Source organism: Suncus etruscus, chromosome 13 (genome assembly GCF_024139225.1).
Source record: "Suncus etruscus isolate mSunEtr1 chromosome 13, mSunEtr1.pri.cur, whole genome shotgun sequence".
Taxonomy (NCBI): Eukaryota; Metazoa; Chordata; class Mammalia; order Eulipotyphla; family Soricidae; genus Suncus; species Suncus etruscus.
Window position 1 is genome coordinate 53,321,786 of NC_064860.1, and position 27,249 is coordinate 53,349,034.

Genomic DNA, 27,249 nt, shown 5'->3' on the forward strand with positions numbered 1-27,249 from the left:
TGTGTTGTTCTATATACCTTATGGTATTAGGTCTGATATCAAGGTCTTTAATCTATTTGAATTTTACCTTCGTACATGTGTTTACTGGGAGTCTATGTTCGCTGTTTTGCAAGTGGCTAACCAGTTCTGCCAGCACCACTTGTTGAAGAGGTTATCCCTGCTCCACTTAGAATTTCTTGCTTCCTTGTCAAAAATTAGGTGATTGTATGTCTGGGGAACATTTTTAGAACTCAAGCCTATTCCACTGATCTGAGGGTCTGTCTTTATTCCAATAACATGCTGTTTTGATAACTATTGCTTTGTAGTACAGTTTTAAGTTGGGGAAAGTAATGCCTCCAATTTTTCTTTTCCTTAGGAGTGCTTTAGCCATTCAAGGGTATTTGTTGTTCCAGATGAACTTCATAAGTGTTTGATCCACTTCTTTCAAGAATGTCATGGGTATCTTTAGAGGGATCGCATTATATCTGTACAATGCTTTGGGCAGTATTGCCATTTTAATGATGTTAATCCTGCCAATCCATGAGCAGGGTATGTGTTTCCATTTCATGTGTCCTCTCTTATTTCTTGAAGCAGGGCTTTATAGTTTTCTTTGTATAGGTCCTTCATGTCTTTGGTGAAGTTGACTCCAAGATATTTGAATTTGTGTGGCACTAATTTGAATGGGATTGCCTTCTTGACGTCCATCTCTTCCCTATCATTATTGGTGTGTAAAAAGGCCATTGATTTATGTGTGTTAATTTTGTAGTCTTATATGAGTCTATTGTTTCTAGAAGCTTTTTGGTAGAGTCTTTAGGGTTTTCTAAGTAGAGTATCATGTAATCTCAAACAGGGAGAGCTTGACTTCTTCCTTTCCTATCTGGATTCCCTTGATATCTTTTTCTTGTCTGATCACTATAGCAAGCACTTCCAGTACTATGTTGAAGAGGAGTGGTGAGAGCAGACAGCCTTGTCTTGTACCATAATTTAGAGGAAAGGCTTTTAGTTTTTCATCATTGAGAATAATATTTGCCATTGGCTTGTGGTAGATGGCTTCAGCTAGATTGAGAAAGGTTCCTTTCATTCCCATCTTGCTGAGAGTTTTTATCAAGAATGGGTGTTGGACCTTAACAAATGCTTTCTCTGCATCTATTGATATGATCATGTGATTTTTGTTTTTCTTTTTGTTGATGTTTTGTATTATGTTGATAGATTTACAGATGTTAAACCATCCTTGCATTCCTGGGATGAAACCTACTTGGTCGTAGTGTGTGATCTTCTTGATGGATCCTATTTGTCAGGATTTTGTTAAAGATCTTTGCATCTGTATTTATCAGCGATATTGTTCTGTAATTTTCTTTTCTGGCAGCATCTCTGTCTGGTTTTGGTATCAAGGTGATGTTGGCTTCATAAAAGCTGTTTGGGAGTGTTCCCGTTTTTTTCCATTTCATGGAAGAGCCTGGCTAGGAGTGGTAGTTGTTCCTCTTGAAAGGTTTAAAACAATTCATTAGTAAATACATCTGGGCCTGGGCTTTTCTTCTTGGGAAGACGTTTGATTACAGTTTCAATTTTCTCAATAGTGATGGGGGTGTTTAGATATGCTATATCCTCCTTACTTAAATGTGGAAGATTATAAGTGTCCAAGTATTTATCCTTTTCTTCTAGGTTCTCAAGTTTAGTAGTATAAAGTTTCTCAAAGTAGTCTCTGATTACCCTTTGGATCTCTGCAGTATCTGTTGTGATCTCCCCCTTCTCATTTCTAATACAGGTTATCAGGTTTCTCTCTCTTTTTTTGTGAGTTTTGCCAATGATCCTTCAATCTTGTTTATTTTTTCAAAGAACCAACTTCTGCTTTCGTTGATCTTTCGGATTGTTTTTTGGTTTTCCATTTCATTGAGTTCTGCTTTCAGCTTTGTTATTTCCTTCTGTCTCCCTATATTTGGTTTCTTTTGTTGGTTTTTTTCTAATTTTATGAGCTGTGTCATTAAGTTATTCAGGTATGCCTCTTATTTCTTCCTGATGTGTGCTTGTAAAGTTGTAAACTTTCCTCTCAAGACTGCTTTTGCTGTGTCCCATAGATTCTGGCAGTTTGTGTCTTCATTATAATTTGCTTCCAGGAAAGTTTTGATTTCCTCTTTGATTTCATCTCGAACCCACTGGTTGTTTAGTAGCAGGCTGTTTAATTTCCAATTGTTAAAGTTTTTCATCTGTTTGGTTTTGTAGTTTACATCTAATTTCAGAGCCTTGTGGTCAGGAACGGTAGCCTGCAAGAATTCTATCCTCTTGATTTTATGGAGGTATGTTTTATGCGTCAGCATGTGGTCTATCCTGGAGAAATACCCATGTACATTGTAAAAGAATGTGTATCCCAGGTTTTTGGGGTGGAGTATCATATATATATATATATATATATATATATATATATATATATATATATATATATATATATATATATATATATATATACCAGTCTTCTTTCTTCCATTACTATTTTCATGGCTAGTAAGTTTTTGTTTGGTTTCAGTCTAGTTGATCTATTAAGTGTTGACAGAGCCGTGTTGAGGTCTCCCACAATTACTGTGTTATTATTGATTTATTTCAAGTTTGTCAGTAATTGTATTAGATAATTTGCTGGTCTCTCATTGGGTGCATATATGTTTAATAGTCTGATTTCTTCCTGTTGCACATATCTGTTGATTAGTATATAGTGTCCATCTTTGTACCTTACAACTTTTTTGAGTTAAAGTTGGTGTCATCAGATATTAATATGGTCACCTCATCTTTTTAAGGGTGTTGTTTGATTGGATGTTTTTCCTCCAGTCTTTGATTTTGAGTCTATGTTTTTTCTGACTATTCAGGTGTGTTTCTTTAAGGCAGCAGTAGGTTGGATTCATCTTTTGGACCCATTTTGCCACTCTGTGTCTTTTAATTGGTGAATTTCATCCATTGACATTGAGGGAGATGATTGTCATAGGATTTAATGTCATCTTTGTAGATAAGTTTGCTGTGTTTGTTGGTCTCTCTTGTCCTAAAATAGACCTTTCAGTTTTTCCTTTAAGGCTGGTTTTTCATCTGTGAAGTTTCTGAGCTGTTGTTTATCCATGAAGTTATTTATCCTTCCTTCAAACCTGAATGTGAGTTGGGCTGGGTGCAGTATTCTCAGTGAGGCATTTATTTCATTCAGTCTTGTCACAATATCCCACCACTGTCTTCAGGCCTTGAGAGTTTCTTGTGATATATCTGCGCTAAGTCTTAGGGATGCCCCTTGGAAAGTAATTTACCTTTTTGATTTTGCTGCTTTCAATATTCTATCTTTATTTGTGCGATTTGTCATTATAATGAGGATGTGTCTTGGGGTGTTTTTCTTTGGGTCTCTTTTAGCTGGTACTCTTCAGGCATGCAGGATTTGATTGCATGTAGTCTTTAATTCTGGAAGTATCTCTTTGGTAATGTCTTTGACAGTTGATTCTTCCTGGAGATCTCCTACCTTGGCTTCTGGGACTCCAATGATTCTTATGTTGTTTTTGTTGATTTTATCAAAGACTTCTATTTTCATCTGTTCAAATACCTTGAGTAATTTTTCCATTGCCTGATCATTTGTCTTAAGGTTCTTTTCCAATTTCTTCTGCTGTGTTGAGTTTTTCTGCATCTCAACTTCCAGCATGTCATCCTTGAGCAAGGGCCATGCTAATCTTCTCTGTATTGTTTCAATTTTAGTATATGTGCTGCCGAATCTTTATTATATTATTATTATTATTTATTATTATTATAGTAAAAATGTTTTCAATTTAGAAATCCAAAATTTCAAAGTATCAGTTTTAATTAATATAAGAAAACAAAAAAAATTCATCGTTTTAATGCTCCTTTGTTCAAAATACATTTTATTATAAATAAAATCAATAAAGCCCGCTGTTCAATAACTGTTTAAATAAACTTAATAAGATTAAGACATTGTGGATCAATCTGACAAACTAAAAACTATATATGGTAATTTAAAAGAAATTTTCTTCTTTTTATTTGCTATTTGTTGGAAAGAAATTTCCATATATCTTTCCCCTATTTATTTAGTATTGCAAGCCATAAGTTTTCATTCTCAGTAATTTATATTTAAAACTTAACATAGGGCTATTTTAAAATAGTTTGCATTTTCTGTTTTTGTTCCACTTTGAAACAATGGAAATTGTTTGTTCAATGCTCAACCAATTAATCATACTAATATTAATGAAACTTCATATCATGTTTTTCACAGATTTTGAAATCTTCATTGTCATAATGTGTATATTTAAAAGTCCTCTTTAGGTTCTTTCCCCCTCAAACCCTGAAATAGGAAAATAATAGAGCTATTGCAAATTAAAGATTTTTTCATCAAATTTTCACTCAGTTACTATACAACCACTTCCTCTAATATATCACTATATGAATCAGTGGACTTCCAGAATCTTCTGTGACGATTCTGCCACAATTGCTTAACACTTTAAAATTCCTATTAACTTTAAATGGGTAAGATATTGTTATGTGCAAAGGAGCATAGTGAAAATCTACCTGAAATTTACATGCCTCATAATCATTTTCCTTAATTGATGCATAATCACAATATGTGCAGAGATATTTATATCTTTGAGCAAATGTGAAGTGATATCTCCATGTTCCTATTAAGTAGCAACAAAGTTTTAGTTCTTAAAAGTTTGTTTATGCAACAATGAAATCATATAATTCATAAACAATAACCTATAATCTTGCATTGTACTATTAGCTTATTTTTAACCCTCCTATATTAGTAGTCAGGATAGCACTAAAAATTCATTTTTAATTGATAAAACAATTAAATCCTTCTTTATGGATTTGAGCAGACTCAAAGATATTGCAGAGAAATATCTGGCTAAATCAAAGCAAGGATATGGGATGCCATGCTGTACTGACCCTGCAGTTTGGGACTATGCTGGGCCAACTCCTCATTCCTTAGGGGAATGCTAGGTGTATACTTGTTAATGCTTCAAAGACCATATAATTTGGGGGATCATCATGGTGGGATGCATCATGCATATATGCTCTAATACTAGTAACTCCTAAATCCTGAGATTTTTTTCTTGGTTTTTGAGCCACACCCATTGATGCTCAGGAGTTACCCCACCTATGTACTCAGAAATCACTCCTGGCTTGAGAAACCATATGGGATTCTGGGAGATTGATTTGATCCATGGTCCATTCAAAGCTATTGCGTGCTAGGCAGACACTTTACTGGTTGTGCCACTGCTCCAACCCCAAACCCTGAGATATGTTTTATCATCAAAGTCAACCTAAACAATCAACAAGCAAGCACTGATAAAATTTTATGAGAAGAAAACATCTAATCCCATATGAAAATATGCCAAAGAGATCAATAAAAACTTTCTCAAAGAAGATATATGAATGCCAAAAATATGTGAAAAAAATAATTTTATAAGAAGAAAACATTTAATCCCACCAGAAATGTGCAACAAAAATGTCCTCAAAGAAGATATACAAATAGTCCAAGGTATAACAATAACAACAAACTACTCTGCATCACTAACCAGGCAAATAGAAATCAAAAGAACAATGGGATTGCTCCCCATACCAGAGAGACTGTCACACATGAAAAAGAGCAAAAATAACCAGTGCTAACAAGGATGTGGGAAAGAGAATTTTGATTCACTGCTACTATGAAATTCCACTGTTTCAGTCTTTCTGGAAAACAGTCCTAATAAAACTAGAAATTGAGTTTCCATATAAGCCAGAAATTACACTCATCTGAATACTTCCAGGGTCTACAAACATAATGCAGAAAAGATATTGGAACCCCTATGCTCATTGCAATACTATGTTCATTAGTCAAAATCTGGAAAGAACCCAATTTTCCTGAAACAGATGATGGCTGAATGGCTAAAGAAACTGTGGTACATATACACAATGAATAATTATGCAGCCATCAGTAGTGATAAAGTCATGAGATTTTCCTATACTTGGATGTACATGGAATCAGAGGGAGTGAGATAGATACAGAATAGTTTCACTCATAGATGGGTTTTAAGAAAAATCAAAAGACATTATTGTATAATACCCAGAGACAACAGAGATGAGGAATAGAAGTACTGGCTCTCTATGTAAAGCTCACCACATAAAGTGGTGAGTTTTGTTAGAGAAATAACTACACTAACAACTATCATGGCAATATTAATGAGTGAGAAATGTGGAGTGCCTGTCTCAAATATAGGCAGGGGGTTTTGAAGGAAGGAGATGGGGGCATTGGTGGTGGAAAGGTTACACTTGTAAAGGGGGCTGTTCTTTTTATGACTGAAACCCAACTACAATCATGTATGAAATCATGATGCTTAAATAAAGAAAAAAAGGAAACCAAGGTACATAGAAACAATGTAGTACTACTTGGACATAGGAAAAAATGAAGTTATGCAATTTATGGCTTTGTCAATGGGTCTGCATATTATAATACTGAGTGATGTTAATCAGAGGAACACAGAGAAGGATCTCATCATATGTGGGACACAGAGAGCATAATGGGAAAATAACCAAAGTCCAAAGGAATAGAAACTACGAACTAAGGACCTGAAAACTGGTCTCTTGCCACTTGGGACAATTGGAAAACAGGGAATGCTAAGACAGCGGTGTATGTAATTTTGGAGGAGAGGTGTGTAGACAAGTGATAAAATGGATTAATGCCTAAAAGAAGAATATGTGCCAGACATAGGACAGGAAAAATGAGAAGCAAACAGGACGTCGGAGAAAGAAAAAGGATACTAGTGAGCATATTGGTGTTAGATCATATTATGTATAAAAGGCAATCATGAATAATCTTATAATCCACAGTAATAGACACATAATAAGACTCGAGTAAAGCCACACAAAAGGTTTTATATGTTTGATAATATGTAGAACAAATGTACTTAATGTGTTGATTGTCATAATCATTTTTTACACTTTTCTTTTTCATCTTTCATCTTTATGACTTGAGTTCCACAAGTGGCATGATCAGTGGAAGAATTCAGGCTATTATAGTCCTTGCAATTTTTACTTTACAAACACATAGAGCTCTCTAACTTTCATAGCTTGTTGAACTAAATTTCTGAACATCAATGCTTATATTTCTTCCTATATTTATCCAGAACTTCCTCTAAAAGAATTTTTTATTCACAGTTAGATATATCAAAGTCAATGGTTTCAGATCCATTGTGCCAGGAAGAGGGTTAAAGGTGGAGAGAGAAGGACACAATACACAATAGGCTGAGAGTGATTGAAAGAACAGAGACACAGAGATTGAAATTATAGAGAGATCTTGGATTGCTTTAGTAATTTCTTACATCCCTTTTACACTTCAGTACCAATTTTATATTTTCAGTTTTCTAGCCAGGGAAAACACAATCCCCTGACAATTGTAATTGGACCCCTGAAACAACAAATTTAACTGTAAGGACTTTGAAGAAACTTGCAGAGAATGGGAGAAAATGTTTAATATTTTATCACATTGTTTCATTGCGTCTACATCTGAATGCAATTAAGAATTGATGGGTTATGCTATTTGCTTGCAATTTCACATCTTATAAGTGCCAAAGGGGGACCATCCCAACATTTCAATAGGGGAAAGCTGTAATTAGAAGAATGCATTAGTGGGACAAGCTTCCTTGTTATTTACAGCCAGCAGTGTGTTAAAATTTAACAAAAGTGCCTCAAATCTCTGATGTTTGAAAGTCAAAGAAAAATTGCTGGTTTTGGGGGCCCTAAACAGGAATAAATAATAAAATTCATAAATGGAGTAATATGTTAGAAAGAAAGTAGCTGGATAGAGGGTCTTTGAAATATTGAATTGATATTTGGCAATGCTACTAGCATGCTCTTTTTAAGAAAGCATATATTTGCTTGATAATGAGCTCTTGTTAATATCCAGTACTTAATCCAGAGACTTAATGGCACCTTATAATTTTGCATTCTATAGTGACAAGATGGAAGAAACTAAAAAAATCTCTCTTCTATAAAGGCTGAGCTATAATAAGTAATAACAACCTGACACCAAAAATGTCTAGACTTCACTTTTGGATGTTAGTAGCAATCTTTATTTTTCTCTCTTTTTAAAAGATATTGATTCATACCCAGAAATTTTGAGGACTTTCTTTTGGCTCTATGCTCACAGATAATTTAGTGCTATTCTGAGGACCTATGTGGTGGAAGGAATTGATTGCCAGTAATATGAAAGACAAGTGTCTTGCCTACTGTACTATCCTCAGTACCAGGAATTTTTCATCTTTATTAGACTTAGAAATTTCTATTAATTTTTAAGATTATATAATGCATATATAACATAATATAACATATAATATAATAATATAATATATGTTATATGTACATATTAATACATATATGATATATTATATAATATAATTATATTATCTCTACCCCCAACTTCCTCCTATTCTCACCTGGAGAGGGAGACTTTTCCATAGCTGGGAGGGGTCTATGGAAGGTAAAAACGGGGTTTCTTGAGGGCTGTAAAGGAGAGAGAGAGAGAGAGAGAGACAGAGACAGAGACAGAGACAGAGACAGAGAGAGAGATAGAGAGAGAGACAGAGACAGAGAGACAGAGAGAGAGAGAGAAAGAGAGAGAGAGAGAGAGAGATTCCGCAAGAAACCTCAGCAAAAGTAGGCAGCATGGAGAGAACTGGAAAGTCTGGGAGGCTGCTTAAAAGGTTAGCTTAGAAACCACACATAGTATCTAGGGCTTTATAATAAAAGCTTCATGTCTCTTGACTTCTACTGACTGGCTGTGAGTCTTTTCCTCATGGCTATCCTGAACCCTCAGAATGCCAGCTAGAAGGGGTGCAGGCCCTGCCGAGAAAGGCCTCTCCACTCCATCCACCATCATCCACGTCATCCAAGGACTCTATAACTAATATTTAATTCAACACATTCATGATAAAATATTATTGTAAAAATTAAATATATTTTATTAAAATTTTATCAGAGAGCTAACAAGTGGGTAAATGTGATTTTATTCTCAGTAGCCAATTTGATTTCCTGACAACCACCAGGAGTATTGCCTAAACAAAAACTCAGTAGTAAAACCCTGGACACAAACAGGTAAACCCACAAAACCAAAATAAATAATAAATAAGTTACAAATTAAAACATTTATCATAAATGTTCCTCAAAGTCAGCAAAATATTTTTCTTGATTTTTTCTACTTATAATATAAATGTAGAATGAAAAGTGACATTTTAAAATAATTTTAATCTGAGAGCATAAAAACCGGCTAAGCTTTGCAAAAGCCGGCTCCCTGTGTGTGACACCAGGCGGAAAAAATCCGCGAAAGTACACTGGCCCAGTGGGGCTCAACTGTGAAAGACTGTGAGTGTGACCTGTCTATGTCTGTCTACTGTCCTCTTGCGTGAAACTCTTGCGAGTAGGGCAAGGAGAGGCTCCAGAAACCTCGCTCGCCCAGACGCCATTTTCAGGGAGGGACTTCAGAGCATAAAAACCGGCTAAGCTTTGCAAAAGCCGGCTCCCTGTGTGTGACACCAGGCGGGGAAAATCCGCGAAAGTACACCGGCCCAGTGGGGCTCAACTGTGAAAGACTGTGAGTGTGACCTGTTTATGTCTGTCTACTGTCCTCTTGCGTGAAACTCTTAGGAGTGGGGCAAAAAGAGGCTCCAGAGGAGCACGGCCGCGTAGCTTTGCTACGCGGCCGTGCACTCTTTCTAACGAAAGAACTCCATTACAACAAGAAGGAAAAATCACACTAAGAACGGCGCTATATCACAGAAGCAAACATTTCTCTCTGGACTGTCTTCTCTGTTGCATGCTCGGGCCTAAGATTTGACCCAGTGTGAGACTTCATCCACGGAGGACTCCCCTCCCTTAGATGCAAGTCAGCCCATCCAGAAAGGGAAGAGCCAGAGGAGTGTGCTGCCTACATCATATAGACAATGAATACCACCACAACACGTAGAAAAACCCACAATACAAGTGTGACAATGGGGAAACAACGCAGGCCAGCATCAGACATAGAGAATGAAGATGACAATTCTGAGGACCAGATAATGACTGAACAACTAATCAACCTCTCAGATAAGGACTTTAGACTAGCAATATGGAAGGTGCTCAACAGACTCCAAGAAACCATGGATCGAGTTGAACAGAACACTAATAAGAACCAAGAAAATATGAAGGCAGAAATGACAAAACTCCAAACTGAAATAACATGTCAACTAACAGGACTGAAAAAGTCAGTAAACGAAGTGAATGACAAAATGGATAAGCTCTGGGACAGGGTATCAGAAGCTGAGAATAGACTTGGTGCTGTGGAAGATGAGATACATAACAATTCCATACAGCAGGAGAGATTGGACAAAAAACTTAAAGCAAATGAGCAGACAATGGAAAAATTAGTCAAAGAATGGGAACAGACGAAAATAGAAGTCTATGATAAGATCAACAGAAACAACTTAAGAATCATTGGAGTCCCAGAGACCCAGGAAGAAAATTTCCAGGAAGAATCAATGGTCAAGAACATCATTAAAGAGAAACTTCCAGAGCTAAAGAATATATGTGATCAAATCCTGCATGCCCGAAGAGTACCAACCAAAAGAGACCCCAGAAAAACCACCCCAAGACACATCCTATCACAATGACAAATCCCACAGATAGAGACAGAATTCTGAAAACAGCAAGATCAAAAGGGGAAATCACGTTCAAGCAAGCTTCCCTGAGATTTACAGCAGACCTGTCACCAGAAACACTCAATGCCAGAAAGCAGTGGTGGGATATTGTGACAAGACTGAATGAAATGAATGCTTCACCCAGAATACTATACCCAGCAAAACTCACTTTCCGGTTTGATGGAAGAATACATGGTTTCACAGACAAAAAACAGCTCAGAAACTTCACAGACACAAAACCAGTCTTAAGAGAAAAACTGAAAGACCTAATCTAAGACAAGACTACCCAAAAGACACACCAAATTTTGAAATAAAGATGGCGTTAAATCCCAGGACAATTCTTTCTCTCAACGTCAATGGAATAAATGCACCAGTTAAGAGACACAGAGTGGCTAAATGGATCAAAAAACTCAATCCAACCTTCTGCTGCCTACAAGAAACGCACCTGAATAGTCAGAACAAACATAGACTCAAAATAAAAGGCTGGAGAAAAATTATCCAAGCAAACAACTCCCATAAAAAAGCTGGAGTGTGGGGCCGGGCGGTGGCGCTGGAGGTAAGGTGCCTGCGCTAGCCTAGGACGGATCACGGTTCGATCCCCCGGCGTCCCATATGGTCCCCCAAGAAGCCAGGAGCAACTTCTGAGCTCATAGCCAGGAGTAACCCCTGAGCATCACAGGGTGTGGCCCAAAAACCAAAAAAAAAAAAAAAAAAAAAAAAACCTGGAGTGGCCATACTAATATCAGATAATGCAAACTTTATACTCAGGAAGGTTGTAAGGGACAAAGAGGGACATTTTATATTAATCAAGGGGTACGTAGAGCAGGAAGAATTCACTCTCCTAAACATATATGCACCAAATGAGGGGCCAGCAAAATATTTAATACAACTGTTGACAAATCTGAAAAATAATATCAACAACAACACAATAATTGTGGGGGACCTTAACACGGCTTTGTCAACACTGGACAGGTCAACCAGACTGAAACCCAACAAGAATATACTAGACCTGAGGAGAGAAATGGAAGAAAGAGGCCTAGTGGATATATATAGGACACTCCATCCCCAGAAACCTGGATACACATTCTTCTCCAATGTACATGGGACATTCTCCAGGATAGACTACATGCTGGCACATAAAACATACCTCCATAAGATCAAGAGGATAGAAATTTTGCAGACTACCTTCGCTGACCACAAGGCTCTGAAATTATTTGTGAATTCCAAAGGGACTCAGAAGAAACATTTTAACACCTGGAAGTTAAACAGCCTCATGCTCAATAACCACTGGGACCGAGATGAAATCAAGGAAGAAATAAAAAGGTTCCTGGAAACAAATGACAAACAAGACACAAACTCTCAGAACTTATAAGACACAGCAAAAGCAGTACTGAGAGGAAAATTTATAGCTTTGCAAGCACACATCAGGAAGGAAGAAGGAGCTTACCTGAGTAGCTTAATGACACAGCTAATAGAACTAGAAAATGCTCAACAAAAGGACCCAAGAATAGGAAGACAGAAGGAAATACAAAGCTGAGAGCAGAAATCAACGAAGTGGAAACTCAAAAAACAATCCGAAAGATCAACAAAAGCAGAAGTTGGTTCTTTGAAAAAATAAACAAGATTGATAGACCACTGGCAAACCTAACAAAGAAAGAGAGAGAGAGAAACTTGATAACTCGTATCAGGAATGAAAAAGGAGAGATCACTACTGATATGACAGAGATTCAAAGGGTAATCAGAAACTACTTTGAAAAACTCTACGCCACTAAAAATGAGAACCTGGAAGAAATGGATAAATTCTTGGACTCTTATAATCTTCCACGGTTGAAGGAAGAGGATGTAGCATATCTAAACACCCCCATCACCATTGATGAAATTAAAACAGTAATCAAATGTCTGCCGAAAAACAAAAGCCCAGGTCCAGATGGATTCACTAATGAATTCTATCAAACTTTCCAAGAGGAACTACTGCCAATCTTGGCAAGACTCTTTCATGAAATTGAACAAACAGAAACACTTCCAAATAGCTTTTATGAAGCCAACATCGCCTTGAGACCTAAACCAGACAGAGACGCTACCAAAAAAGAAAATTACAGACCAATATCACTGATGAATGCAGATGCAAAGAACCTCAACAAAATCCTGGCAAATAGGATTCAATGCCTCGTTAAGAAGATCATCCACTACGATCAAGTAGGTTTCATCCCAGGAATGCAAGGCTGGTTTAACATCCGTAAATCTATCAACATAATACACAACATCAATAACAAGAAAAATAAAAACCACATGATCATATCAATAGATGCAGAGAAAGCATTTGATAAAGTCCAACACCCATTCTTGATCAAAACTCTCAGCAAGATGGGAATGGAGGGAACCTTTCTCAATATAGTGAAGGCCATCTACCACAAGCCAGTGGCAAATATTATCCTCAATGGAGAAAAACTGAAAGCCTTCCCTCTAAATTCTGGCACAAGACAAGGCTGTCCTCTCTCACCACTCCTATTCAACATAGCACTGGAAGTACTTGCTATAGCGATTAGGCAAGAAAAGGATATCAAGGGAATCCAGATAGGAAAGGAAGAAGTCAAGCTCTCACTGTTTGCAGATGACATGATACTCTACTTAGAAAACCCTAAAGACTCTATCAAAAAGCTTCTAGAAACAATAGACTCATATAGCAAGGTGGCAGGCTACAAAATTAACACACAAAAATCAATGGCCTTTCTATATACCAATAGTAATAAGGATGAAAATGACATTAAGAAAACAACCCCATTCACAATAGTGCCACACAAACTCAAGTATCTTGGAATCAACTTGACTAAATATGTGAAGGACCTATTCAAAGAAAACTATAAAACTCTGCTCCAAATAATAAGAGAGGACACACGGAAATGGCAACGCATACCCTGCTCATGGATTGGCAGGATTAACATCATCAAAATGTCAATACTCCCCAAGGCATTATACAGATTTAATGCCATCCCTCTAAAGATACCCATGACATTCTTCAAAGAAGTGGATCAGACACTTTTGAAATTCATTTGGAACAATAAACACCCTCGAATAGCTAAAGCAATCATTGGGAAAAAGAATATGGGAGGAATTACTTTCCCCAACTTTAAACTGTACTACAAAGCAACAGTTATCAAAACAGCATGGTATTGGAATAAGGATAGGTCCTCAGATCAGTGGAATAGGCTTGAATACTCAGAAAATGTTCCCCAGACATACAACCACCTAATTTTTGATAAAGGAGCAGGAAATCCTAAATGGAGCAGGGAAAGCCTCTTCAACAAGTGGTGTTGGCACAATTGGATAGCCACTTGCAAAAAATTAAACTTAGACCCCCAGCTAACATCATGTACAAAGGTAAAATCCAAATGGATTAAAGACCTCGATATCAGCCCCCAAACCATAAGATATATAGAACAGCACATAGGCAAAACACTCCAGGACATTACAGGCATCTTCAAGGAGGAAACTGCACTCTCCAAGCAAGTGAAAGCAGAGATTAACAGATGGGAATATATTAAGCTGAGAAGCTTCTGCACCTCAAAGGAAATAGTGCCCAGGATACAAGAGCCACCCACTGAGTGGGAGAAACTATTCACCCAATACCCATCAGATAAGGGGCTAATCTCCAAAATATACAAGGCACTGACAGAACTTTACAAGAAAAAAACATCTAACCCCATCAAAAAATGGGGAGAAGAAATGAACAGACACTTTGACAAAGAAGAAATACACATGGCCAAAAGACACATGTAAAAATGTTCCACATCACTAATCATCAGGGAGATGCAAATCAAAACAACGATGAGATACCACCTCACACCCCAGAGAATGGCACACATCACAAAGAATGAGAATAAACAGTGTTGGCGGGGATGTGGAGAGAAAGGAACTCTTATCCACTGCTGGTGGGAATGTCATCTAGTTCAACCTTTATGGAAAGCGATATGGAGATTCCTCCAAAAACTGGAAATCGAGCTCCCATACGATCCAGCTATACCACTCCTAGGAATATACCCTAGGAACACAAAAATACAATACAAAAACCCCTTCCTTACACCTATATTCATTGCAGCTCTATTTACCATAGCAAGACTCTGGAAACAACCAAGATGCCCTTCAACAGACGAATGGCTAAAGAAACTGTGGTACATATACACAATGGAATATTATGCAGCTGTCACGAGAGATGAAGTCATGAAATTTTCCTATACATGGATGTACACAGAATCTATTATGCTGAGTGAAATAAGTCAGAGAGAGAGAGAAAAACGCAGAATGGTCTCACTCATCTATGGGTTTTAAGAAAAATGAAAGACACCCTTGTAATAATAATTTTCAGACACAAAAGAGAAAAGAGCTGGAAGTTCCAGCTCACCTCAGGAAGCTCACCACAAAGAGTGATGAGTTTAGTTAGGGAAATAACTACATTTTGAACTGTCCTAATAATGAGAATGTATGAGGAAATTGGAGAGCCTGTCTAGAGTACAGGCGGGGTTCGGGTGGGGCGAAGGGAGACTTGGGACATTGGTGATGGGAATGTTGCACTGGTGATGTGTGGTGTTCTTTACATGACTGAAACCCAAACACAATCATGTATGTAATTAAGGTGTTTAAATAAATTAAAAAAAAAAAGAAAAGAAAAATAAAAAAAAATTTATTTTGCCTAAAAAAAAAAAAATAATTTTAATCTAAATTTCACTAACTGTTACTAGTAATAGAGGAGGAAAAATAATTGAATCATATAAAATTGCAGGGTAAATATTAAAAAATATTTAATGGATCGATATTATATGTGATGACATAAATAAATGTATATACTGACAATCAATTATAATTTCATTTACTCATCTATATATAAACACTGCAATATACTATTATATTTTCATGTACATATGCAATATATTATTTGAATCATAGGATGCTTACATTACATTTCTTATTTTAAGTGAATTTGTGTCAATTATAAATTTGAGTACATTTGTTATTTTTCTATAGGACCAAAAATCCCTATTTTGTGGAACATGTGACAATGTGTGATTTATCCATTATTTCCTTTTTATCATTTTCCTGCTATGTTTTTCCAGGGAGGAAATAGTTCCTGTTTACAATGTATTTTATTACTTTAAGAATTCAAGTTAGCTACATAAGTACATGAGAAGTTTATCACTTTTCAAGAACTATAATGATTTCTCCAATATAACTAATTCCTAATCACACGAAGCCTAACATTAGATTACATAGAAAAGAAAAAGATAGATAAGTTAGGGGCAGAGCAATAGTGCGACCACCCAAACCTGCCCGCAGGGATGGGGGTTGCCAGTTATTCGTGGGTCACGAAGAGGACTTAACCTGTTTGGGGAGGGGAACAGACAGGACTCAAGACAAGATTCTGATCAAGAGCTGTTTATTGCAAAGTTCACAGAGCTTGTATAGTACCAAGCCACAAAAGAGGCAGGGGGGGGGGGTGGGCCTGCGGAAAGAAATGTGTAACATGAAGGCATTTACCGTTAAAACATTTACAATTACCCAATGTTCTTACTAAACATAAAGTTAAACCTAGATCTTAACTCATGCTTGAAAGGCCAACAGGAACAAGGCTGGCAACATAGTTTAGCAAACCTCCTCAGGCCTCCTGTTAGGTAGCACAATTTGTGCTAACTTTGTCTTGTTTTACTCATTTCCTAAGCCCCGGGGCAGGGGGCCTCAAGGGCAGCTAGCTATACCAGGAAGTTCTGCAAAACAGCAGCAGAAGCAGAACAAGGGTGTGGGGCTGTCAGGTCCCTGACACAATAGTACAGTGGGTAGGGCTAGATTCAATAGATTTAATCCCTGGCATCCTATATGGTCCTCAACAAGCCAGAAATAAGCAATTTCTGACTAGAGGCAGGTGCAACCTCTTAGTTCCACCAGGTATGGTACAAAGCACCAAACAAAATTAAACTAATAGAAGGAATTAAGGTTTCAGTTATACAATATTCTAATTATCTATAAACAATACAATCACTTGTATAATTATTATACAATCAATAGTCTTTTTTTTGAAATAGGTAGCTTATATTTTAGTCCAACCATATCAGTAATTGTTTTGAGTGTTCCAAATTAATATACCACTTTATATACAAGCACATGATAATAACTTGGGAGTTTGCCTCTTAGTATGCATAGTTTTGTATGCACTCAATTTATATCACTATTATACTAGAAGGGATACATTATTTCATCACTTTAAAAATGAAGAACTATATCTTAAAGTCAAATACCATGTCCAATGTTTCTTCCCTGATAAATGGAACAACTGAAATAAACCCAAATTGTATATTTAAAAAGTCTGCACTGATTTTACAGTATTTTATGATTTTTCTGTGTACATGTCTTGATAATTTATGAAAACTCCATTTTATTATGAAAAAGTAAGATATAAATAGCATGAACCCAATTTAAAACCAATTTAAAATCTTATATTCCAACATTTTATACATCTACCCATTATTTATAGCTTTTTAACTAACCAATTTGATTTTTCGCATGTGATCTTAACTTCTCATACTCTCCAAATACTAATACATATTGTAATATTTCTTTTCCTACTTCTTTCTGTTTTGAAAATAAACATTGGCTAGAACACCACATACCTGGTAATATCCAATTCTATAAACTTAACATATGTATCAAATTTTTAAATGCTTTACTTATTACTTATTACTTGTATACATTTATAATCTATTGAACTATCTGAAAATGTATTTAAAGATGTAGCCAGTAACTGGAAGTAATTTTCTGTATGGTTGTGAATACTGCCAACATAAATTTATATAAGAAATAAAAATCTCACAATTAAAGGTTATTTTATTTAAATAGTATAAAATTATAATAGTCTATTAAATAAAGAGCATATTTTAAATTTTCTTAGCTGGGTGCAATATATTAACAAGAGATATTAAAATAACAAAGGAGGAAGGATATGAATGTGAAATAAACTGAAAAGAATAGAACAAAAGGAACACAAAAGTATATGGAAGTACCTAAAAACTAGTTGACCCATGAAATGTGCTCTCCAAATTTTCCTAGAATATATTACGGTACTGTATATATTATAATAAGAAATAAAATCTTCCTATTTGATTCTTTATTGATAAATATGGTAAGTATTTTGCTGAGCAAAGTTATTCTGAAAGAGAGGGCCAGATATTAAATGGTCTCCCTCATATGTGGAATATAAGTAAAGGCAGCAAGGAAATAATAAATGCCCAAAGTCAATAGAAACATAGAACTAGATTACATAGAAATATATAAATCATAACAGGGGGAATGACAGTAGTGAATAGGAATAGGATAGACCAGAAAGCACTGAGAAAATTTTGAAAGGAAACAGATTCTCTGATGGTAGGTATGTTGCTGGGGTGTTGTTTATTTTCCCTAATTTTTATTATTACCATGATTTACCAAAGTATTCATGACACAGTTATTTCAGGCATTATATATTCAAACACTATAATATAATATAATTAATATAATATAATATAATATGATATGATATAATATAATATAATCCACCACCAGTCTGACTTCTCTTCACTAGTGTCCCAAAACTCCCATCTACCACCATATTTTGAATCCATGTAGGCATAAATAAATTTACTTTGTATTTCTTGTAACAACAAAAAAAACAACTAATGGAATTATTAAAACTTAGACCAAAACAAGTCAATTTAAAGTTGTAATCATACCTCATAGCATTAGTAAAGTCAGTGTCTAAGGATTTACTGGGCTGTTGTTGGTGCTAGTGGAGCCTTCTTACTGAGTTTGGCAAAAGATCACTATGAAACTTTCCCATTAGGATTTTTAATCATAAAACTCTAGCATTAACAGTAATGTAAATCACAATTTCTAAATTGGTTTTTAACATATTACATTTGTCCAAATATTTTTATTTCAGCCGATAAAGGCATTCAGAACTTTATTACAAAGTATATATTGTTTTTATTAATAATTTTTATTTTGACCAAATCATTCACAGTAGTAGTTTAGATACATAGTGACATTGAATCAGAGGCACTCCCACAACCAATGTTGTCCTCCCAGCACCCCTGTTCCCAGCATGCATCCCATATCGCCCCTCCTTTGTCCCCTGGGTAGCTGGTATAAATGGTCCCTTCTGTGTCTAGCTTGTTGTAGATTGGGTATCGATTCTGTTGTAGTTGACTTTGAATTTGGTGTGTAAGTATATTTTATGACAATTTGTTAGTGGAATCCCATACACAAGGAAAAAATACATATAAAGTTTGTATGCCGAAAGTAAAACAATGGAGCCCGAACATATCAGTGTGGGTATTTTCCTTTTGTGAAACCAATCTTGGTTAGATCTGTGGCATGCAATATTGTAAAATTACCTCGTGCCTTAATTTCAACTCCAGGTGAAAGGGTCTGAAGCAGGACTGTGCATGAAATAATCCAAAACAGGAGAGGTGAAATTCGTGTAGTCTGGCAATCTTCTACAACATATAGAGCAAGCTGCCTGCCAGAACTTTTTTTTTTTTTATTGAGTACAGAGACAACACACTACCCTCCTTGGGGGAATAAAGACTGAATAAGGTCAGGTTTTTTTTGAGCCAGTTCAGCCCAGGTTTACATGTAAAACAATCTCTATTTTGGGATAAAACCAAATTGAAAACAAACAGCTATAAAGTAACCAGAGATGACCTTTGTTTAGGGTGAAACTACATTGTAAAACAGAAACAAAGAAACCAAGGGTGATCTTTGTTTTAGGTGAAACCAAGTGATAAACAGATACAAGAAAACAGGGATGATCTTTGTTTTGGGTTAAAAAAAAAAAAGTGTAACCTAACACCATATGGTTCCCTGAGACTGCCTGGAATGATTCCTGAGCACAGAGCCAGGAGTAACCCCTGAGAGCTGCCTGGTTTGAAAAAACAAACAAACAACAACAAACAAACAAGCTGACAGAGTAAATTAAAGCCAGGTGGCTGTTCAGAGGAGAACTTACCTCTCTCAGATAGCGTTTATTATTTTTATAGATTGTAGGAGAATGTACTTTATTGAGAAAATTTTCTATATACATATGCATAGATATTATATTTTTCTCTCAATAAGACATTGATTTTATTGGAAGATATTTTATTAGCAGATGCCTTACCCCTTGTGCCACCACACAGGCTCCACATGTTATACTTATTTGTATTAATATTACCTTAATTATTATTATAAAGAAGGCAGTGAAGATACTCAATTTTAAATGTACATCGAGAAATGTAATTCATTCCTTTATAGTCCAGGGTATAGCTGATACTCATAGTATTAGAAGTTGATTACCTGGAATTCCCCTGATCTCAGATCTGCAAATGATAATTATTTTTCCAATCATTAGTTTGAAATAAAATATATATGTATATATGCATATATAGATTCATCTTTCTACATAGCAACACTATAACTATATAGAAAGATGTATACATATAAATTATCAGAGTTTTGTGATTATGTCTGGCTTCATGAAAATGAAACATTCAGTCCATTTACAAAATAACTTTTAAGCATTTAATCAGAAAGAGAACAGAGGAATTAGGTTTTGTTTTACATCCTTTTGACCCAGATTTAATCACTGCATAAGGTACTCTGATCCTCACCAACAATGATTTCTGAACACTAAGCCAGGAGTTAGCTTTGAGCAACCCAGATGTGGCTCAACATTCCACTTTTTTACAATTTAAAATTAAAATGAAAATACTCTAGATATCTTTGAGGTATCAAAGGTGTTATACTGCTTGAGATACTTGGCTTTGGAGTCAATTAATCTTTTTACAGGTCATATTTTGACTCAATCTAGTCTAAGAAATGAGAAAGCAACTAGGAGAAAATGCAACTAAATTTATTTGAAATCTCTCAATTTCAGTCACATCCTTACTGATAAATATAAGTTTCATTGTTACTTTGTTATTTAGACTAAAATGAATATATTATTTTTACATAATAATCATTTATCATTATAGAATTAAATAACTGGGAGTTAAATATTCTTTAAAGTATAGAATACTTTTATAGCTAAAATTTGAGACAAATATATGGGTAATAGAGTGGGGATTTGTTTTAGTTTGTGTGTAGAATGAACAGTTAACAGATGAGTCCTACCCATTTAATTTGCTTCTCTTTTTATTTTTATTATAGTACCATGATTTATCTGTTGTTCATTATAATTTTCCAAGGAGTCAAATGTTGAAACACTATTTCCACTAACAGTGAGTGTCCTTCTCCTGACTCTCCAGTTTCCCCACCACCATCGTAGCCTAACTCCTTGAAGGCACAAAAATGTACTTCATATTATCTATTACAACACAAAGGCACATAGAATTATCAAAATACAGATCTCTTACAGCCAATTTATAATTACTATTTATCTCTCAATGGTTTTAATGACATCAGTGAGTGTTTAAAGATCCAGTAGACAATGGTTGTGGCTACTCAACCCTTCTCTGTTATAGACTATTTTCACTGATTTTAGTGGTGTTTTATGCAACTGTCTCTTCTGGTAGACTGTGACTCATTGGCTGACAGTGCTGTCAAATTTTGATGTGTTGACTTTCATAATCTAGATGCAAAACACAATTTGGTGACTGCAATTTCAAGGATAGATTATGGAACTGGGTCATTTCCATTGGAGGGTGTTGGGTAGCTGTGCTTTCAGGCAGAAAGCAGATTCGTCCTATTTCCATTCTAAGAGAGCACCAGAGTTTTCATTTTGGGTGTTTAGCAGAGAAGAATTAGCAGCCATCATTTTATTTCTTTTTTTTTTTTCCTTTGGTTTTTGGGCCACACCCAGCAGTGCTTAGGGGTTACTCCTGGCTGTCTGCTCAGAAATAGCTCCTGGCAGGTGCAGGGGACCATATGGGACACCGGGATTCAAACCAACCACCTTTGGTCCTGGATCGGCTGCTTGCAAGGCAAACGCCGCTATCTCTCCGGGCCCAGCCATCATTTTCTTTTGGGCCATTTCCCCGGGCTTTTCCATTTTTTTCTGTCAAAAAGATGTCAGGGCTGCTGGCATGTGGGGCAACTACATTTTGAATAGACACTGTAAAGTCTAGAGGAAACCTAAAATTTTCTTATCATATTGGGAGTTTGTCATTTGAGCTGACATTTGCTACTACTGAATCTATTTTTAACTATGAAGAGCACATGGAATTTGAAAAAGTCTAACCTACTATATCTATGGTTTTGCTTCAGTGAGGACCTCAAATTTTCTTTTTTTTTCTTTTCTTTTCTTTTCTCTCTCTCTCTCTTTTTTTCTGAGATATCTTTTTTTCTTAACTTTTCTAATATATCAGCATTGTAGGGTCATATTCTATGTTCCTTATCAAGGATCAAATTTCTAAAATGATCCTTTACCATAATATAAGCCTAAGAATATAAATCATATTAAAATGAATTAAGAGTTTTACAAATCCTGGGATGATTTTTATTTCTTCTCTTTCTATCACTGTGAAGATTATTTTGAATATATATCCATTATCACTGTTTCAAATTCACCATTTTTACATTCTTCCTCCAACTCACAACCTTTTAAAACATTATGGTTTAACGTTCATGTGTGAGAAACATACTAACCAGAATTGCTGGTGAAGGACTTTACTGTTACTACTGCGTGCTTTAATGGGTTCTTTGATGTCTTCAAATTCCTCTACCTAAGAGTGGTGTTTGACTGAGGACCAAATCCCACCACCCCTTGCTGCAGGCATCCTGAGTCTCAGCAATTCTAGTGGGTCATAGTCCTTCAAGAGAAGAAAATGGAAACACCAGTAGCCAAATGGAATAATATTGCAGAAATGATTACCACACACGAAGTGTGGGGACTCAGTTCTGACAGGGTACGACAAGTTTAATTTTTTGAGCAGGTTAATTTATAGGGGTAAAATTAGCCATAGGTGAAGAATAATTATAATCACAAAGCAAAGTACAACATAACAATACCTATGCAATGACTGTGATTGTAAAAATTCTAGGTTACAAAGGAGAAGTTTACAACTCAAGGCAATTCTTTGCATGCTTACTTTAAATGCAAAATTAGGATTAGGAGGGAGTAGAAAATATCTAGGAACTTGATCTTTACTGGACTGGACTTTATTGTTTTAGAGGTTAAGTAAAGGGCGGAGCCAAATCCCCAAAAACGAGTTTCCCTATTTCTAAAGGAGAGTCAATAGTCAATAGTGAGAATCTGCATTCTGGTTACATCCTTGATTACCAGAAAATGCAGCTGCTAGGACATATTTGAAAAAGAGAGGAAAAAGTATTGTCTTTGCTTTTAGGGCTGGCTATTATCCAGAAAAGGGGTTCTCAAATAATCTTTGGTGCTAGAATTTCTGAGCTAAATTATCTGATAGAGGCCATAATTTTGCCTGATATTTACAAAGGAGAGATAGCCAAATACTGACATAAAATGTAATGCCAAGCATCTCTTTGGAAAATCCTCAACCATCCACGTAGGGGAATAAGGCGTCCACAGCAGGCCTTTTGAGGAACTCCATGGGGGTTATTTTAGTTCTCCTCACCAGGAAAATCTGAGGATGCATCTGGTGGGCCGAGCCCCCCTAAAAGTTTATGTATGCCATGACAACCCCAATCTGATTTATTTTCTTTATTTGAATATAAAACTATCTTGTCTCCTGCATGCACTTCAGATTCACTTTCCAAATACCCTAAGCCTTTTTTGCTTTCCCTTTTGGTAATTCTCAAATGTGAAGCATCTGAAGGGTCATGATTCAATATTATGTAATTGTATGCAGCTATGACTTTGACCAACCCTCTATGTAGTAATTATTCAAATATGCATGGTCCTTGTTTCAAACTTCAGACTTCAGGCCCTAAAGAATATCTCCACATATATGCTTGATAAGCATCACTAACTATATATGCTCATTTAAAAATAGATTATATAAATTAAAAATCCTACCTATTATTGAAGACATTATATAAATATTTGATCAGTAGTTATTTTAAAGCAAGTTATTTTTATTTATTATTTAATTTCTCAAGCTATTTCATAAACACTAGTACTCTATATTATGGTTATCCAGAAAATATTTAGTAAATGTGCTTGTGTGTAGATACACAATAAATATATATACACTGAAATAGTTTATACATAAAGTGATTACATCTAAAAGCTTTAGCCATACCATTCCAAGGTTTTCTGTTTGAAAGTTCACTCTTAGCACATCAAAGTATGAATAAAGTCAGGACTTAATTTAAATTTTGAGAGCATACAAGACAGTGATGTCAATTCTATTTTGAAACTGAACAGTTGAGAAACTATTTTAAAGAATGTTTAAGATTATGTTCATGCTTTATTAGATATACAGAAACATTTGAAATCATTCTTCTCTCCCACTTTTTGTCTATTCTTTCATTAAAAGATCTGATGGTACCATCCACATTTTGGATGTGAAATTGTTTTACCTAGCATCTTATGCTACAGACAAAATAACACTTGGAATAAGAATTTCTTGATATTTCTTCTTACAAGTACACTTAAATAGTATAATTTTCTTTTATTCCCATACAACTACTTGGCCCATGCTATTATGAGGAAAAGATCTATCAGATCTTCAAGTACAACATCACCAAATTATGCCTTTTTGTTGTTGTTTGTTTTATTTTGGGGCCAGACCAAATATTGTTCAGTGTGATCTCCAGTGGACCATATATTGTCCAGGGACCAAACCCAGTTGTTCATGTGTAAGTAAGTATTCTTCCAACTGTCCTATCACTCTGACCCAAATGATTCCTTCTGCCTCTTAATTCTTACTACCTGTCCTTCTCCATGCACCATCAATTAAAAAATTAGTGTTTAAAATAAATTAGAATCAGCATTGTCCTTAGGGATCACTCCTGCCAGGGCTCAGGGAACCAATTTTTCTAGTTGAGATCATACTTGGGTCTGTCATGAGCAAGGCAAGCAAAATACCTTCTGGACAATCTCACTGGTCCTAATGTAATTTTAAATAAAATCCATTTAATAAAAATTATATTTTTATTCAAATGGAATAATATGGTTTGGTATAGCCTCAATTCTATAAGAAATTATATCATTCCTTATCAGTTAAAATTCGTAAGTACTCAATACAGCATAATCTATCTGTGCATGTCTGGTTTTATTATAATTGTTTCTATATAACCAAATATGTTTGAGTCTACATTAGCCTCTAGCACTAAATTTTATTCTTCATACACTGACAAAGTTTTCTAATGAAGTTCAGTTCTCATTTTCTTATTGTCTTATCTATCATAATATCTTAGGTCCACAAGAGCCATGCTCTTTCTTTTTGGTTAAAGTATTTTAACCTAAGTGTTGAAAAAATATGTGATATATGATTATACTCTCTCTATACTTTGAACGGAACGAGTTCAAACTAATGTAACATATTTTCCAGCATATAAGACGACTTTTGAACAAAAAAATGTCAACCAAAGATCGGGGTCGTCTTATACACTGAGTATATCCCGAAAAATGTTTCAATATGCCGCTAAACAAAAATTGTCTGGATATTGCCACAAAACGAATTTTCCAACTCGATCCTGCACCAATCACTGCAAGGCTGCTCAGACTGCCTCTCTAACTCAGCCAATCCAAGCAGGCTTTTTATGCATGCAAATTAGACAATGTTCTGGACCTGAATCTACACTGTAAAAGGCCTGCTCAGATTGGCCAGAGTCAGAGAGAAAGTCTATTACAGTATAACCTTTGAACCTTTGCTTGTTGTGATTGGCTCACTGTGGTACATACAGTTGAATCAAGGAATGTTCTGTCTGATACAGCGAATATAGGCCTAAACCTATATTTTAACTGCAAAATTAGGGGGTCGTCTTATATGCCCAGTCATCTTATACGCCAGCAAATACGGTAATATTTCAAACTAATTAGACTAATGTTCTATTGGATTTAGAATTAAGTATTTCAAATATTAGTTTATCATTGAACCACAAATGTATGCTTTTGTAGTTTTATATATTTATAACAACTATGAAAAGAATTCAAGCATGGGGAATATTATTAATCTATATTTTTAAATGAAAGGCATTACTTAGTTTTTATTAAGAAATATATTTCAAGTCCTACAATTCTGTGTATGTAGAAAGAGACTTAGTTTCAATTATAATTATTCCTTTCCTGGAGATAGCAGCTTAAGAGTTATTTCGAAGGTAGAAATATCTTTAATTATTAGCAGAGGATGAATAGCTACATTGGTTTTACTTCTTCTGATAATTTAATCTCTAACTGCTAACTTTGAAATACTGCCCTTTACATGGGTTCTCTTTCACATGAAAAAGAATAAAATTAGATGATAAAAAAATTCTCCTCCGTAAGTTGTATTTTTTTTTAGCTTTTCTGGTATAATACAAAAGTCTTTTATGAAGTTTTTAAATACATATTTCAGTATGTAAATGTAATGTATTATCTTTTATTGAAGTGACAAAAGGACTAACATTCATATATATGTATATATATTATGTAACATCAAATATAAATATAAAATTAAATATATTTTAATATAAAGTAATGTTTGCCCAAAAGCTTGCATCATTATAAACTTTACCTAGATCAATAAAACATGTCTGCATCTATAACACTTTCAACATTTTCTTCCATTCTTAATGAATATTCTATTTCTACTCCTTGGCTATAATATTTAGCATCCACTTGACTTTGCACTATATAGACCAATTTTTTTTCATATTTATTTTAGTACCAACTTAGAACTGAAAAAAATACAGATAGTTTTTAAAACTTTTTCTTAATGTACATAACTGCTTGAATGGAAGCAAGAAGGCAACTTATAAGATAGCTAACTTACATGGAAACAGCAACTACACTCAATGTAGAAAATCTATAAGCCCTTGGCAAAATAATTGTATAAAAAATAAACAACTCTATGTTGTTGGAAGTCATATTTATGGATGAAATTCAATTTTAATAATATAGTTTTTCATGATAAGAAACTCTTCAACATTTTTCACTCTACTTGCCCAAACCATTGTGGAGGATTTCAACTGGATTGTACTTCAACAATGGCAAAAGTCTCTGTAAAGTGCTCATGCTTATGATCTTAACTATTTTTTATGTAGTGCCTATGCCTCATATTCATTTTCAATCTATATTGATAAATTAGTCATCCAAGTCTATGGATGAGTGTATACATTATTAAATAGGACCAAGTACATCTTAAACTTGAAAAAAAATGACAGTAAGAAAATAAGCAAGCTACCTAATATTAAGTAACTATAATTTGTAGTTGTCCTCTATAAAATAGAGATATAAAATAGTCTATAAGCATATTAATTTTTGCAAGAGGCCTGATTATCCTGGAAAGAATTTAATTTATTGTTTTATCTTATTCCATATTACTCCCTTTCTCTTAAAAAATTTGAATTTTAAAATAGTTACAGAGGTTTTCTAGAATTAAAGTATATAAAAATTTACATAAAAGTTGTGTAGAAGCATGACTTATCCAGGCAAGTCATCTAAATGAACCCACAGCCTCATTATTTAATCATCTTT

General features: G+C 35.0%; 1 non-coding gene across 1 annotated transcript; it reads right to left on the reverse strand.

Moving 5' to 3' along the window:
- Positions 1-3,610: 3,610 nt before the first annotated feature.
- Positions 3,611-3,719, reverse strand: LOC126026856 (U6 spliceosomal RNA). The gene has a single exon (XR_007502065.1). It is a non-coding gene; the product is annotated as a U6 spliceosomal RNA (small nuclear RNA).
- Positions 3,720-27,249: the final 23,530 nt, after the last annotated feature.